The sequence below is a fragment of the Ranitomeya imitator genome, chromosome 4, assembly GCF_032444005.1.
Source record: "Ranitomeya imitator isolate aRanImi1 chromosome 4, aRanImi1.pri, whole genome shotgun sequence".
Lineage (NCBI taxonomy): Eukaryota > Metazoa > Chordata > Amphibia > Anura > Dendrobatidae > Ranitomeya > Ranitomeya imitator.
The window spans coordinates 408,124,194-408,140,835 of NC_091285.1; the positions used below are offsets into that span (position 1 = coordinate 408,124,194).

Here is a 16,642-nt window from a genome sequence, read left to right on the forward strand (position 1 = left end):
ATGGACATTAGGTAAGTATAATTGTGTTTATTATTTTTAAATAAAAATGGAAAACTGTGTTTTGTTTTATTTCAAATAAAAGATTTTATTTTGGCTGTGCCTTATAGCTGCCTCTCTATTACTAATCCGTGGGCTTGATGTCACCTGACAATACAAAGGTGACATCAACCCCACAAATGTGAATCAAACTTGCCACCGCTACAGGGCAAGTGGAAAGAGCCGGCAAAGCACCAGAATTGGTTCATCTATTAAATGCACCTTTTCTGGGCAGCTGTGGGCTGCTATTTTTAGACTGGTGGGGCCATATCCATGGCCCCTTACCAGCCTGAAGATACCAGCCCCCAGCTGTCTGCTTTAGCAATGCTGATTGCCAAAAATGGGGGACCCCATGCAATTTTTTAAAAATTATTTATTTAAATAAGTTAAAAAATCAGAGTGGGGACCCCTCTATTCTTGATAACTAGCCTTGCTGAAGCTGACAGCTGAGGGTTGCAACCTTCAGCTGTGAATTTTGCCTGGCTGGTTATCAAAAATACAGGGGAACCCAAGCCATTTTTTAATTTTAATTATTTATTTACAATGCTGACTCCGGCTGATGAATACTCCCATCAGCCGATCCTGCTCTAACTGTAATTAGCGGCAGCAGGTGTCGGATGGTGGGAGCAGTAGTCCCATTATCTGACACCAGTGACAGGAGGCAAACTAGTATACCTCCAATCACAGCTGCGGGCTCACACTGTCTTTGACAGCATGGGAACCGTCATGGTCTGACTGACTTTGATGATTTTTACTGCCGATCAGAAGCTGTGTTTGCTTTGCTGTCATGCACATGACAGTCTGGCAAACAGTGGATGTTTGGGCCCCCCATTCATGGGGTCCAGATCCGGGTCCGGGTACGGTTCTGGTACCCGAACCCAAACTTTTTGTAACTGTTCAGCCAAATCCACCAGACCTGAACATCTAGGTGTTCGCCCATCTCTAGTAAAAGTGTCATATATTATGTGTAATATGTGTCATGTATTATGTGTAGTGAGGGACATGTATTATGTGTAATAGGCAGGGCCGGTTTTAGGCAAAGTGGGGCCCTAGGCAAAGTTTAAAATGGGGCCCCAAATGCTAACATATTGCACATCACACAGAAGCATTTCGGTTGTGCTTACATGCACTGATCTCAGGCCGCTAAACGAGTGTGATCGACAATACTGAAGTCATTGGACGCTTGTTTCCCAGCCTCTTTCCGCCATCTGAGAAAGAATGATGGGAACAGAACCATCACTAATAGATCACTAACAGATCACCATACAGTATCATGTTATCAGCAGTACATCTACTGTTTACACCGGCAATGTGCTATTCCGGCATAAACAATCCAATCACCCAATGAATATGCTGCATTTTGCTAGTTTGGTAAAATACACCCCATACTCCTCCATATATTATAATGTGCACCACAGTCCACCATATTGTAAAATGTATAATACACTCCTCATAATCCTCCATATAGTATTATACACTTCCCATAGTCCTCCATATAGTATAATACACTCCTCATAGTCCTCCATATATTAAAATATACGCCTCAGTCCTCGATATAGCATAATACACTCATCACAGTACTCCATAAAGTATAATGCACCACCATAATCATCCATGTAGTACAATTCACTTCCCATAGTATAATGCACCCCATAGTTCTTCATATAGTATAACGTATTCTCCATAGTCCTCGATACAGTATAATGCAGCCCACATATAGTATAATGCAGCCACCACCCAACAGAGTATAATGCAGCCACCCCACAGAGTATAATGCAGCCCCCCCACAGAGTATAATGTAACCTCCCAATAGAATATAATGCATCCCCCATATAGTATAATGTAGCCCCCTCATAGAGTATGATGCATTCACCCCTCATAGAATATAAATATAATACAGCCCCCCCATAGAATATAATGTAGCCCCGAACAGGATATAATACAGCCCACCTCCCTATAGAATATAATGTAGCCCCATCAAAGGGTATGATGCAATCATCCCTCATAAAATCTAATAAAGCCCCACACAGAATATAATGCAGCCCCCTCCATAAAATATAATGTATCCCCCAAATATATAACACAGGAACATAGTATATAACACAGCCTCCCCCATAGAATATAATATACCCCCATAGTATATAGCACAGCCCACACAGTAGTATATAGCACAGCTCACAGTAGTATACAGCACTGCCCACAGTAGTATACAGCACTGCCCACAGTAGTATACAGCACTGCCCACAGTAGTATACAGCACTGCCCACAGTAGTATACAGCAGAGCCCACAGTAGTATACAGCACTGCCCACAGTAGTATATAACACAGCCCACAGTAGTATATAGCAGAGCCCACAGTAGTATACAGCACTGCCCACAGTAGTATACAGCACTGCCCACAGTAGTATACAGCACTGCCCACAGTAGTATACAGCAGAGCCCACAGTAGTATACAGCACTGCCCACAGTATTTAACACAGCCCACAGTAGTATACAGCAGAGCCCACAGTAGTATACAGCAGAGCCCACAGTAGTAATCAGCAGAGCCCACAGTATTATACAGCAGAGCCCACAGTAGTATACAGCACTGCCCACAGTAGTATACAGCACTGCCCACAGTAGTATACAGCAGAGCCCACAGTAGTATACAGCAGAGCCCAGTAGCATACAGCAGAGCCCACAGTAGTATACAGCAGAGCACACAGGAGTATACAGCACAGCTCACATCCCCCCTTCCCTCCCTGCCTCTCTCCTCCCAAGAAAGGCCGCACAGTCCAGTAAAAAAAAACAAAAAAAACACAAGCTCCTTACCTCTCCCCGAGCCTGCACTGCTCCCTGCTCCTGTGTCGGCAGCTGCCGCCGCACTGCCTGGGTCACAGTGAGTGCGTGCGCACCCGCTGTGTCAGAGGCAGAGCGGGGAATGATGGGAGAGGGAGCGTCAGATGATGCTCTCTCCTCCATCATTGCTTTGAACTGTATCGGCAGACGCCGGTATAGTTCAATGCGGGCCCCATAGCGGCTGCGTGACTTGCCGTTAGCTGGGGGCCCCTGGGGGAGTGGGGGCCCCAGGCAGCTACCTGGTCTGCCTGCCCCTAACGCCGGCCCTGGTAATAGGTTAACATTGGAAATAGACATTAATTTGACTACTACAGCATATAAAAACAGAGAAATTAATTTAACAATTAATAAAAAAAATTGTGTAGCACATGCTGTGGTTATATTATAGATAAAACTTTATCTCCATATTTAACTTATTGGCAGAACACTATCTGAATACCAATGGTTTCTTATACTTAAGGGAAGCAAAGATAGCAGTTACCGTACCTTCATGTAAAGGGCAGTGACGATGAAATGAAAAAACTTTATTATTGCAACCAATAATGTTAAGTAGGAGCAGGTACAAGTGTATTAACATGTAACTGTTGCTCAAGGACTTCACATCCTTTGCCGAATGGTAAATGTTAAGACATTTGGGGATTATAATGCAATGTGAGCGTCAGGTTGGTGATTTCAATCTTCTGGGGTTATTGTGTATTTTGAAGTTGTTTACCTTTTAAACTCGACGATAAGATCAGACAGCAATGGTATATTACAGATGGCACACATACACTGACATCAAGCCTGGAGAAGCAAGGCTTCTGTGCTTGCTACCAGATGGGAAATCAATTAACAAGTTTGTCATCCCCCATAAACCTGATTATTCTGAAGCATATAAAGTAATGGATTAACCTTCATAAAATTAGATCTCATAAAGATTTTACAGTTGAACTCATTATCGCTAACAAAAGCTCATTAACTTGTGCACGAAGGCATAAACAGGAGAACAAATCTCATCACCTTATTTTAAAGCCTAAACAACTGATGAACAATCATTTTATATATATATATATATATATATATATCCCCCAAGTTATCCCCCAAGTACCCTCACTTGTCTTCCCTTCCTTTGAGGTCCATGCAGACTCTACATCCCCTTCTCCATGCAAGTGGCGGTGGTGTATCGTCCTCCCGGCCACTCTCATCAGTTCTTGGATTACTTTGCCACCTGGCTTCCCCACTTTCTCTCCTGTGACACCCCCACACTCATCATGGGTGATTTCAACATCCCCATTGCTTCTCCCCTCTCCCCATCTGCTTCTCACCTTTTATCTCTAACTTCCTCTTTCGGCATCTCGCAGCATACTAACTCTCCAACGCATGAAGACAGAAACTCCCTCGACTTGGTCTTCTCCCGACTTTGCTCAGTGGATGATTTCACAAACTCCCTTCTCCTGCTCTCTGACCACAACCTTCTTTCATTCTCCATCAAGAACTGCTATCCCGCTCAGGTCGCCCCCACTTTCCACACTTATAGAAACATACAGGGCATTAACACCCAGAAACTTATGAAGAACTTGCTGTCCTCATTGGCCCCAATCTCCTCCATCTCATGTCCTGATTCTGCTCTGAAGCATTACAATGAAACCTTGCAAAGTGCCCTGGATGAAGCTGCACCTCCTATACATAGAACAACTCAGCACAGACGGCGACAACCGTGGCACACGCTGCAAACACGTTTCCTGCCGGGGTGCTCCAGGTGCGCTGAACGTCTGTGGAGAAAATCTAATCTACCCAAAGATTTCATCCATTATAAGTTCATGCTAAAAACATACAACTCTGCCCTTCACCTCTCCAAACAAACCTATTTCAACACCCTTATCAACTTGCCGTCCAATAATCCTAAACGTCTCTTTGACACTTTCCAGTCCCTACTCAACCCAAGAGTGCAGGCCCCAACGACGGATCTCCGCGCTGACGATCTGGCCAATTACTTCAAAGAAAAAATTGACCACATGCGACAGGAAATCATCTCCCCATCTCTTCATACCATGCACTGTCCTCCCTCCCCCACTGCATCTAGTTCACTCTCTGACTTTGAACCAGTTACAGAAGAAGAAGTACCACTTGCACCAGTGACTTCATTCTGTCACATCTCCTCCAGTCCCTTTCCCCGGCTGTCACCTCTCACCTAACAAAAATATTCAACCTTTCTCTCACTTCTGGTATTTTTCCATCCTCATTTAAGCATGCCATCATACACCCATTACTTAAAAAACTATCCCTCGATCAAAACTGTGCCGCTAATTATAGACCTGTCTCTAATCTTCCCTTCATCTCTAAACTCCTCGAACACCTGGTCCACTCCCGTCTTACACGCTATCTCTCAGATAACTCTCTTCTCGACCCTCTTCAATCTGGTTTCCGCTCTTTACACTCTACTGATACTGCCCTCAATAAAGTTTCTAATGACCTACTAACCGCTAAATCTAATGGTCACTACTCCATGCTAATTCTCTTGGATCTCTCCGCAGCATTCGACACTGTGAATCATCAGCTCCTCCTCACTATGCTCCACTCCATCAGCCTCAAGGACACCGTTCTCTCCTGGTTCTCCTCCTATCTCTCTGACCGATCCTTCACTGTATGTTTTGCTGGTTCCTCCTCCTCTCACCTTCCCCTTACTGTTGGGGTTCCTCAAGGATCAGTCCTAGGCCCCCTCCTCTTCTCTTTGTATACTGCCCCTATTGGACAAACAATCAGTAGATTTGGTTTCCAGTACCATCTCTATGCTGACAACACCCAATTATACACTTCTTCGCCTGTTATCACGCTGACCTTTTTAGAAAACACCAGTGATTGTCTTACCGCTGTCTCTAACATCATGTCCTCTCTCTATCTGAAACTGAACCTGTCAAAAACTGAACTCCTCGTGTTTTCTCCCTCTATTAACCTACCTTTGCCTGACATTGCCATCTCGTGTGCGGTTCCACCATTACTCCAATGCCCACTGCCTTGGGGTCATACTTGATTCCGAGCTTTCATTCACCCCCACATCCGATCACTGGCTCGCTCTTCTTATCTGCATCTCAAAAACATTTCTAGAATTCGCCCTTTTCTTACTTTCGACTCTGCAAAAAATCTTACTGTTTCACTTATTCATTCTCTTCTGGACTATTGTAACTCTCTACTAATTGGCCTCCTTCTTACCAAACTCTCCCCGCTCCAATCTGTCCTGAATGCTGCAGCCAGGATCATATTCCTCACCAACCATTACACCAATGCCTCTACCTTGTGCCAGTCATTACACTGGTTACCCATCCACTCAAGAATCCAGTTCAAAACTACTACCCTCATCCACAAAGCACTCCATGGCTCAGCACCACCTACTCGTGCCCTCTGCTCCGCTAATGACCTCAGGTTAGCATCCTCAATAATCTGAACCTCCCACTCCCATCTCCAAGACTTTACACGTGCTGTGCGATTCTTTGGAATGCACTACCTAGGTTAATACGATTAATCCCCACAGTTTTAAGCGTGCCCTAAAAACTCATTTGTTCAGATTGGCCTACCGCCTCAACGCATTAACCTAACTATCCCTGTGTGGCCCATTCAAAAAAAAAAAAAAACATAATCAGGTTCCTCGCATTATGTTCTCATACACTTTATGCAGTTAATAGCCCTCTGTGTCTGTACTGCTACATACTTAGGCAGTTAACTGGTTCATGCAGCTTTACATGAACACCTGAGCCTTACAATATGGCTGGTCCGAATAACTAAAGCAATTGTTACCATCCACCTCTCGTGTCTCCCCTTTTCCTCATAGTTTGTAAGCTTGTGAGCAGGGCCTTCATTCCTCTTGGTATCTATTTTGAACTGTGATTTCTGTTATGCTGTAATGTCTATTGTCTGTACAAGTCCCCTCTATAATTTGTAATGCGCTGTGGAATATGTTGGCGCTATAGAAATAAAATTATTATTATTATATATATATAGGTGTACACAATGATACTTGAAAGTTTATGAAACCTTCTGAATTGTCCAAATTTATGCATAAGTTTGACCTAAAATTACGTCAGAATATTACACAAGTCATAAAAATAGATAGATAAAATTTCTTCAATGAAATGAAAACAGGACGGGTCACTCACCACTGGCAAATGCTATCGCATGTTTCAGATGAGTCGCCCGCAGGGGTCGTGGGGTACCCGGTACCGGGTCCGGTGTTCACAGGGGGATGTCACGGTGGTGACCTGGTCCGTGGCCCTGGGCGCCCATGTAAAGGGGAAATTGAATAAAGTTTATGTTCGTGATGCCACCTGTGGTATTCAGTCAGTGGGGACCGACGATGCTCCCAGTGCGTAGATGGAAGATGGTGAATGGTGCAGTAAAGAACGAGGACACAGGTTTGCAGTCTCTTTACCTCGTTTACTGAAGACTTCAGGCAGCTACAGTCCAGGGTACAGATCACAGGGCAGGCAGGGTCCGGCCGGCTTGGAAGCAAATCCAGAGTCCCCTTTACCAGGTGGAGTTAAAAGACTTCATCTAGAGCAATGGTGTTGTAGTCCCTTACTGCTTATGGCTTCAGAGAAGGTCATCACAGTTCTTCTCTCTGTCCCCCATATAGGATAGGACAATACCTGTATGACAGGTAACTCGAGCCTTTTTACAGGGACTCTATCACGCCCCGGGTTCTATGTGTTACTGTGTCTTCAGGTGTGTGTGATGGACAGGTAACTTGCAGTTCAGCTGTCCTGACGGTCTTTGCTATGTGTATTAGAGTCCCACAAATGCCTTGGTGTTCCGGCTATCGGTTATCTGCGCTTTTGCCAGGGAGACAGTCTGCTCGCTGCTGTCCTCCCCCTGGTGTCCTTCTCCTGTGCTTCTCTCTCCTTCACTCTCACTGAACAATGTCCTTTCCCTCTGTATGTCTCTTTCTCTAGGAGCTGTAGTGCTTCAGACTACACGGCCCCTTCAGACCTTCTGACACTCTATGTCGGTCTGCTCTCTTCTGTCTCTCTGACAATCTGACCTCTCTTTCCCTCTAAACCACAATATATATAGGGGAGTCACCTAGGAATAGGATCAAACGCTCCCCCTTGTGGCCTGGTGTATTGTGGTTACCTGATAAAAGATATCCTTCATCACTTCCAAACGTAACATCACTCTCCCCGTGAGGAAAGTAATGTTACTGTGATGACCAGGACCCTGGGGCGCCACACATACTTGGTGTGCATTGCGATTTGAGAGGCTTCACTTGGAAGTTGCCCGCTCTCTAAAATAGAAGATATAGGACCAAGACAGCGGTGGCTTGAAAACGACGGCAAAACTACTGTTGAAGCTGCTTCAGGAAAAAACTATATCGGCTTTTTCCTCAGTGGCTTTGTGAAAAAAAAATGCTATTTCCCCCATATATATGAAAGTGATAAGGAAATCTGCAAGTAAAAAGCACAAATGCATTTTTAGTGCATGCAACCTGCAACTGTCTTTATTAATACACTTTTACCAAAGCTAAGTAACAAGAAATATCCAAAACAAAGCAGTTTAATTTAAAACGCTGTAGCATGGCTAAGGGTGTTATAGTCGACCGGAGGTATGCGTCACAGAGATAGCTTGTCTCTGTGAGTGTTTCTTGAGTGTTTCTTTAATGCACATAAGCACTAAGGGATCGTTTAATAAATAAATAATAATAATAATAATCTTTATTTTTATATAGCGCTAACATATTCCGCAGCGCTTTACATTTTGCACACATTATCATCGCTGTCCCCGATGGGGCTCACAATCTAAATTCTCTATCAGTATGTCTTTGGAATGTGGGAGGAAACCGGAGTGCCCGGAGGAAACCCACGCAAACACGGGGAGAACATACAAACTCTTTGCAGATGTCGTCCTTGGTGGGGTTTGAACCCAGGACTCCAGCGCTGCAAGGCTGCTGTGCTAACCACTGCACCACTGTGCCGCCCACACGTTTGTTAGTACACTTTTGATCAGGTTACGGGTAGCTGTGAGAGATGGGAAGGTCTGGTTGCCCATATACCTCACCCCTGGGTAGGGGCATCATCATACCTCTATATGTGTTTGAGGACCTGTAGTGATGTCACGACCATGTGACTAATCATGTGGTGAGTTCCTGGGTGTGGTTATAGCTATATAATAAGGCTACTGCTTAACACAGGACCTGTATGTGGGGAGGGGGAAGCCTCCAGAGTGTGTTGAGGCTCCAGGACTTAGCCTTAAGTACTGGTCACTTATACTTTGTTTTGCCTGAGCTAAAGGCTATTAGTTTTTCTGTTTTGTTTTGTGGGTTTGTGAAGCAATAAACCCTGTGAACTTTTAAAGGAATGTGCCTCTTGAATGCCACCCGCTGCACCTGAGCGATTACAACCCCTACAACGTGATAGCAAAAACACAATAAAACCGCATCATCAAAAATGTGATAAAAACGCATATAAAAAAATTCACTCAGAAAGGTAATGAAAAAATGCAAGTAACTTTATTTAGCTTGGCTTGCAATGGATAGAGAAAAAAAGCCAGGTGGCTACCAATCAGAAGTACTGTATGAACAAGCAAGGTAGGAGTACTAATTAAAATTTAACCTTTAATAAATTTTAATAAAATATATGGAGCCATTTAAACAAAAACCAATAACAATAAAGTACACATAACACATAAAATGACATTTAGGGAGGGGGAGGCACACAATTCGGTCCATACATTACCCCACCAAAGGATATCACATCGTATCCATCCATACTGTAACCCCAAGTTTGTTCCCGATGCATTTCATTAGTCAAATCATCAGGGGAAATATAGACTTATGAAAGATAGTAGGGGTCTTGTTTAAGGTGATGGGTATATGCCCGTCACATACAAAAGAACAAAAGGTCTGGTTATATATACCTCACATTGCTTCACGCTCCTAGCTTCTGTTTATTAGCCATTTTCGATTTAAGATAAATACCACCTGCTATGTATGCAGTAAGATACAAAATGTACAAAAACATGTACAAGAGCTTTTGGATGCATGAATTACTTGAATCATTGTTACAGACTCATATGCACCTATCGAAATTCCTATTTGTCATTTCCAGACCTGATTAATCATTGGGGCCTTGCAGTGCTGGGGTCCTGAGTTCAAATCCCACCAAGGACAACATGTGTAAGGAGTTTGTGTGTTCTCCCCGTGTTTACATGAGTTTCTTCCTGGAACTCTGGTTTCCTCCCACACCTCAATACATACGGAATTTAGATTGGATTCCCCAGTGGGGACAGTAATAATGATGATGTCTGTAAACCACTATGGAATTAATGGCGCTATACAGCTCTGGCAAAAATTAAGAGACCACTGCACAGTTTTATAAAAATCAGCTCCTCTACATGTCTGACAGCCATTCCAATCCAGTGTCCGTTGAATTCCAACCAGAGTACACCTCATTCTACTTAATGTGCTTCTGATTAGGTGATCACCTGAACCAAATCTTATTTAACGAAGGAAAGTATAAAAAACACTGCTGTTCACAATCCTCTTGCAATAGTAACATAGTAACATAGTAACATAGTAACATAGTTAGTAAGGCCGAAAAAAGACATTTGTCCATCCAGTTCAGCCTATATTCCATCATAATAAATCCCCAGATCTACGTCCTTCTACAGAACCTAATAATTGTATGATACAATATTGTTCTGCTCGAGGAAGACATCCAGGCCTCTCTTGAACCCCTCGACTGAGTTCGCCATCACCCCCTCCTCAGGCAAGCAATTCCAGATTCTCACTGCCCTAACAGTAAAGAATCCTCTTCTATGTTGGTGGAAAAACCTTCTCTCCTCCAGACGCAAAGAATGCCCCCTTGTGCCCGTCACCTTCCTTGGTATAAACAGATCCTCAGCGAGATATTTGTATTGTCCCCTTATATACTTATACATGGTTATTAGATCGCCCCTCAGTCGTCTTTTTTCTAGGCTAAATAATCCTAATTTCGCTAATCTATCTGGGTATTGTAGTTCTCCCATCCCCTTTATTAATTTTGTTGCCCTCCTTTGTACTCTCTCTAGTTCCATTATATCCTTCCTGAGCACCGGTGCCCAAAACTGGACACAGTACTCCATGTGCGGTCTAACTAGGGATTTGTACAGAGGCAGTATAATGCTCTCATCATGTGTATCCAGACCTCTTTTAATGCACCCCATGATCCTGTTTGCCTTGGCAGCTGCTGCCTGGCACTGGCTGCTCCAGGTAAGTTTATCATTAACTAGGATTCCCAAGTCCTTCTCCCTGTCAGATTTACCCAGTGGTTTCCCATTCAGTGTGTAATGGTGATATTGATTCCTTCTTCCCATGTGTATAACCTTACATTTATCATTGTTAAACCTCATCTGCCACCTTTCAGCCCAAGCTTCCAACTTATCCAGATCCATCTGTAGCAGAATACTATCTTCTCTTGTATTAACTGCTTTACATAGTTTTGTATCATCTGCAAATATCGATATTTTACTGTGTAAACCTTCTACCAGATCATTAATGAATATGTTGAAGAGAACAGGTCCCAATACTGACCCCTGCGGTACCCCACTGGTCACAGCGACCCAGTTAGAGACTATACCATTTATAACCACCCTCTGCTTTCTATCACTAAGCCAGTTACTAACCCATTTACACACATTTTCCCCCAGACCAAGCATTCTCATTTTGTGTACCAACCTCTTGTGCGGCACGGTATCAAACGCTTTGGAAAAATCGAGATATACCACGTCCAATGACTCACCGTGGTCCAGTCTATAGCTTTCCTCTTCATAAAAACTGATTAGATTGGTTTGACAAGAGCGATTTCTCATAAACCCATGCTGATATGGAGTTAAACAGTTATTCTCATTGAGATAATCCAGAATAACATCCCTCAGAAACCCTTCAAATATTTTACCAACAATAGAGGTTAGACTTACTGGCCTATAATTTCCAGGTTCACTTTTAGAGCCCTTTTTGAATATTGGCACCACATTTGCTATGCGCCAGTCCTGCGGAACAGACCCTGTCGCTATAGAGTCCCTAAAAATAAGAAATAATGGTTTATCTATTACATTACTTAGTTCTCTTAGTACTCGTGGGTGTATGCCATCCGGACCCGGAGATTTATCTATTTTAATCTTATTTAGCCGGTTTCGCACCTCTTCTTGGGTTAGATTGGTGACCCTTAATATAGGGTTTTCATTGTTTCTTGGGATTTCACCTAGGACAAGCTGGATGGCAAAACAAGTGCTAGTAATATCCCAAAAGTAATAGGAATGAAAAAATAACATTTAACCATGCCAAAGGAGTTGAATCGAAAAATCTTGAGTGAGGAAAAGAAGGGATCAATTCTGGCTTTACTAGCAGAGGGACACAGTGAGCGTCATGTTGCCTCCATCCTTAAAATTTCTAAGACGGCAGTCTTAAAAGTGGTATGAATTACAACAGAAATTTACTGCAATACGCTCCCAAGTAAAAAAGGGTGAATAGTCCAGAACTTAACTCCAAATTTATAGATGAGTGTCGGACTGTTCACTTGTTCTTTTGGAAACATAGTGCAGCCTTTTTTAGTTTCCAACCCAGAGATTCTTGTCCGAGCACCGTTTTGGATTCATTGGCCCACTTTTGAGTCAAGTATGAGGTGATCTGATAGACATTTTTGAGTTCTGAACAAAAATATACTCCGGTACCTGTGATGAGAGCTGAAGAACGCACCAAATTCAGTAAGGGTACTGGTGTATAAAAGCCAGTCTTGATGAATTGGCCCCATAGTCTATATTTTTTAATACCATGGTAGTGGTTGATTTGCTAAAAGAAAATGGCTACTGCTGCTGAATTGTGTAAATTTTGCATTTACACTGATAGAAGCATAAAATCAATAGATTATATCATGTATCAAAAAAGTTTCAGATTGTGAAATATGCCTTGTTATCTATTTCCCCAGAAACTCCTGCAGAATAAAAGCAATTTAGCTAGTTGTTTCATTCATCTTCATACCCAGTACTGTAGATAAATGCAAAGGGTGAGCAAGTAATTCACTGTTGCTTATTGCATTAAGATACAAGGATACCGTAGGTACAAGTTTTGCCATGGAGGAGTCCCAAAATAATCACATTGACAAATCTTAGTTTCTGTTTAGTCTTGTATCTTGTAATTCTTAATTATATAACTAAAAAACAAATCTCAATTGAAAAAATACAACAATCTCTCCCTCTTTCCCGTTTTTTGCTTTTCTTCTTCAATTGTTCAATTTCAAAACACTTGAGATATCAGTGATTCTTAATATGAAGTAGATAAAAAAGGAAATCAAATCTTACATTAAATTTCCCAGACATCACTCCAGAGGAGTCCTGAGTCACGTGTATTCTTGGTGCATTCTTGCTTCCATACCACAGAAACAGCAGTGTCCCTTTAGTATCAGTTGGTCCTCTATTACCCCAAACATGTGTACATCCTTTTTTCTTCATAACTCATTTTAGCAGTATCTGATCGTAGGATTATTTAGAGAATAATATAGATAGAAATACACAAATAAATATTGTTTATTAAATTATACATTTTAGTATATTAGGTTTATATAAAAGATATTTATTATATGGGATTTAGTGAATTAACCCCTTAGCGACCGCCGATACGCCTTTTAACGGCGGCCGCTAAGGGTACTTAAACCACAGCGCCGTTAATTAACGGCGCTGTGGAAAAAGTGAATAGCGCCCCCCAGAGTCGGATTTTCTCTGGGGTCTCGGCTGCCGGGGGTAGCCGAGACCCCAGAGAATATGATTCGGGGGGGTTTTTACCGACCCCGCTTTTGCGATCGCCGGTAATTAACCGTTTACCGGCGATCGCAAAAAAAAAAAAACTCAATCTCTTTTTAATTTCTCTGTCCTCCGATGTGATCGCACATCAGAGGACAGAGAAAGGGGGTCCCAGATAGCCCCCCGATACTCACCTATCTCCCCCGGTGCTCCTCGTGGCTCCCGGTGGGCGCCGCCATCTTCAAAATGGCGGGTGCATGCGCAGTGCACCCGCCGGCCGGCCCCGGGAGAATCTTTGGGGTCTCGGCTGCCGGGGGTAGCCGAGACCCCAAAGAGCATGATCGGGGTTGATTTTACCGACCCCTGTAAAAAAAAAAAAAAGCAAAGTGTAATTCTCTGTCCTCTGATGTGATCGCACATCAGAGGACAGAGAAATAGGGGGATTCGGGGACCCTATTATACTTACCGGTGTCCCTGGGTCCTCCTGCTGCTCCTCCTGGCCGCAGGCATCTTCTGGGCAAAAGAAAATGGCGGGCGTATGCGCAGTGCGCCCGCCATCTGTCTCCATCTGCCGGCCGGCAGGAGAAGAGCAGTTGGGGCTAAAATTAGGGTTAGGGTTAGGGTTAGGGCTAGGGCTAGGGTTAGGGTTAGGGCTAGGGTTAGGGTTAGGGCTAGGGTTAGGGCTAGGGTTAGGATTAGGGCTAGGGTTAGGGCTAAATTTAGGGTTAGGGTTGGGGCTAAATTTAGGGTTAGGGCTAAATTTAGGGTTAGGGTTGGGGCTAAATTTAGGGTTAGGGTTGGGGCTAAATTTAGGGTTAGGGTTGGGGCTAAATTTAGGGTTAGGCTTCTTTCACACTTACGTCGGTACGGGGCCGTCGCAATGCGTCGGCCCGACATACCGACGCACGTTGTGAAAATTGTGCACAACGTGGGCAGCAGCTGTAGTTTTTCAACGCATCCGCTGCCCAATCTATGTCCTGGGGAGGAGGGGGCGGAGTTACGGCCACGCATGCGCGGTCAGAAATGGCGGATGCGACGTACAAAAAAACGTTTCATTGAACGTTTTTTTGTGCCGACGCTCCGCCAAAACACAACTGATCCAGTGCACGACGGACGCGACGTGTGGCCATCTGTCACGATCCGTCAGCAATACAAGTCTATGGGCAAAAAACGCATCCCGCTGGCACATTTGCAGGATCTGTTTCTTGTCTAAAACGACGAATTGCGATGGATGCCAAACGACGCAAGTGTGAAAGTAGCCTTAGGGCTAGGGTTAGGGTTGGGGCTAAAGTTAGGGCTGGGGTTGGGGCTAAGGTTAGCGTTAGAGTTGGGATTAGGGTTAGGGTTTGGATTAGGGTTGGTATTAGGGTTAGGGTTGGCATTAGGGTTACGCTTGGGATTAGGGATAGGTTTGGGATTAGGGTTAAGGTTAGGGTTGTGATTGGGGGTGTATTGGGATTAGGGTTAGGTTTGAGGTTAGGGATGAGATTATGATTAGGGGTGTGTTGGATTTAGGGTTTTGATTAGGGTTATGGTTAGGGTTGACATTAGGGTTGTTTTGGGGTAAGGGTTGTGATTATCGTTAGTGTTAGTTAGGATTATGGATCAGGTTGGGTTAGGGTTAGGGGTGTGTTGGGGTTAGGGTTGGAGCTAGAATTGGGGGGTTTCCACTGTTTAGGTACATCAGGGGGTCTCCAAACACGACAGCCAATTTTGCGCTCAAAAAGTCAAATGGTGCTCCCTCCCTTCTGAGCTTTGCCGTGTGCCCAAACAGTGGGTTACCCCCACATATGGGGCATCAGCGTACTCGGGATAAATTGGACAACAACTTTTGGGGTCCAATTTCTCCTGTTACCCTTGTGAAAGTAAAAACTTGGGGGCTACAAAATCTTTTTTGTGGAAAAAAAAATATTTTTTATTTTCACGACTCTGCATTCTAAACGTCTGTGAAGCACTTGGGCATTCAAAGTTCTCACCACACATCTATATAAGTTCCTTGGGGGGTCTAGTTTCCAAAACGGGGTCACTTGTGGGGGGTTACTACTGTTTAGGTACATCAGGGGCTCTGCAAACGCAACATAACGCCCACAGGCCATTCTGTCTAAGTCTGCGTTCCAAAACGGCGCTCCTTCCCTTCCGAGCTTTGCCGTGCGCCCAAACAGTGGTTAACCCCCACATATGGCACATCAGTGTACTCGGGATAAATTGGACAACAACTTTAGTGGTCCAATTTCTCCTGTTACCCTTGTGAAAATAAAAACTTGGGGTCTACAATATCTTTTTTGTGGAAAAAAAAATATTTTTTATTTTCACGACTTTGCATTCTAAACTTCTGTGAAGCACTTGGGCATTCAAAGTTCTCACCACACATCTAGATAAGTTCCATGGGGGGTCTAGTTTCCAAAATGGGGTCACTTGTGGGGGATTTCTACTGTTTAGGCACATCAGGGGCTCTCCAAACGCGACATGGCGTCCAATCTCAATTCCAGACAATTTTACATTGAAAAAGTAAAACGGCACTCCTTCTCTTCCAAGCTCTGCGGTGCGCCCAAACAGTGGTTTACCCTCACATATGGGGTATCGACGTATTCAGGAGAAATCGCACAACAACTTTTGTGGTCTAATTTCTCCTCTTACCCTTGTGAAAAAAAGAATTTGTGGGCGAAAAGATCATTTTTGTGTAAACAAAAGCGATTTTTTATTTTCACGGCTCTACGTTATAAACTTCCGTGAAGCACTTGGGGGTTCAAAGTGCTCACCACACATCTAGATAAGTTCCATAAGGGGTCTAGTTTCCAAAATGGTGTCACTTGTGGGGAGTTTCCACTGTTTAGGTACATCAGGGGCTCTCCAAACGCGACATGGCGTCCAATCTCAATTCCAGCCAATTCTGCATTGAAAAAGTCAAACGGCGCTCCTTCACTTCCAAGTTCTGCGGTGCGCCCAAAAAGTGGTTTACCCCCACATATGGGGTATTGTCGTATTCAGGAGAAATTGCGTAACAAAATTTATGGTTACATTTCTGTTTT

General features: G+C 43.7%; 1 protein-coding gene across 1 annotated transcript in view; it reads left to right on the forward strand.

Annotated features, from left to right (window-relative positions):
* The window catches only part of LOC138676256 (collagen alpha-1(VII) chain-like), an 831,262-nt gene that overhangs the window by 479,190 nt on the left and 335,430 nt on the right, over positions 1 to 16,642 (forward strand). The window lies entirely within an intron of this gene.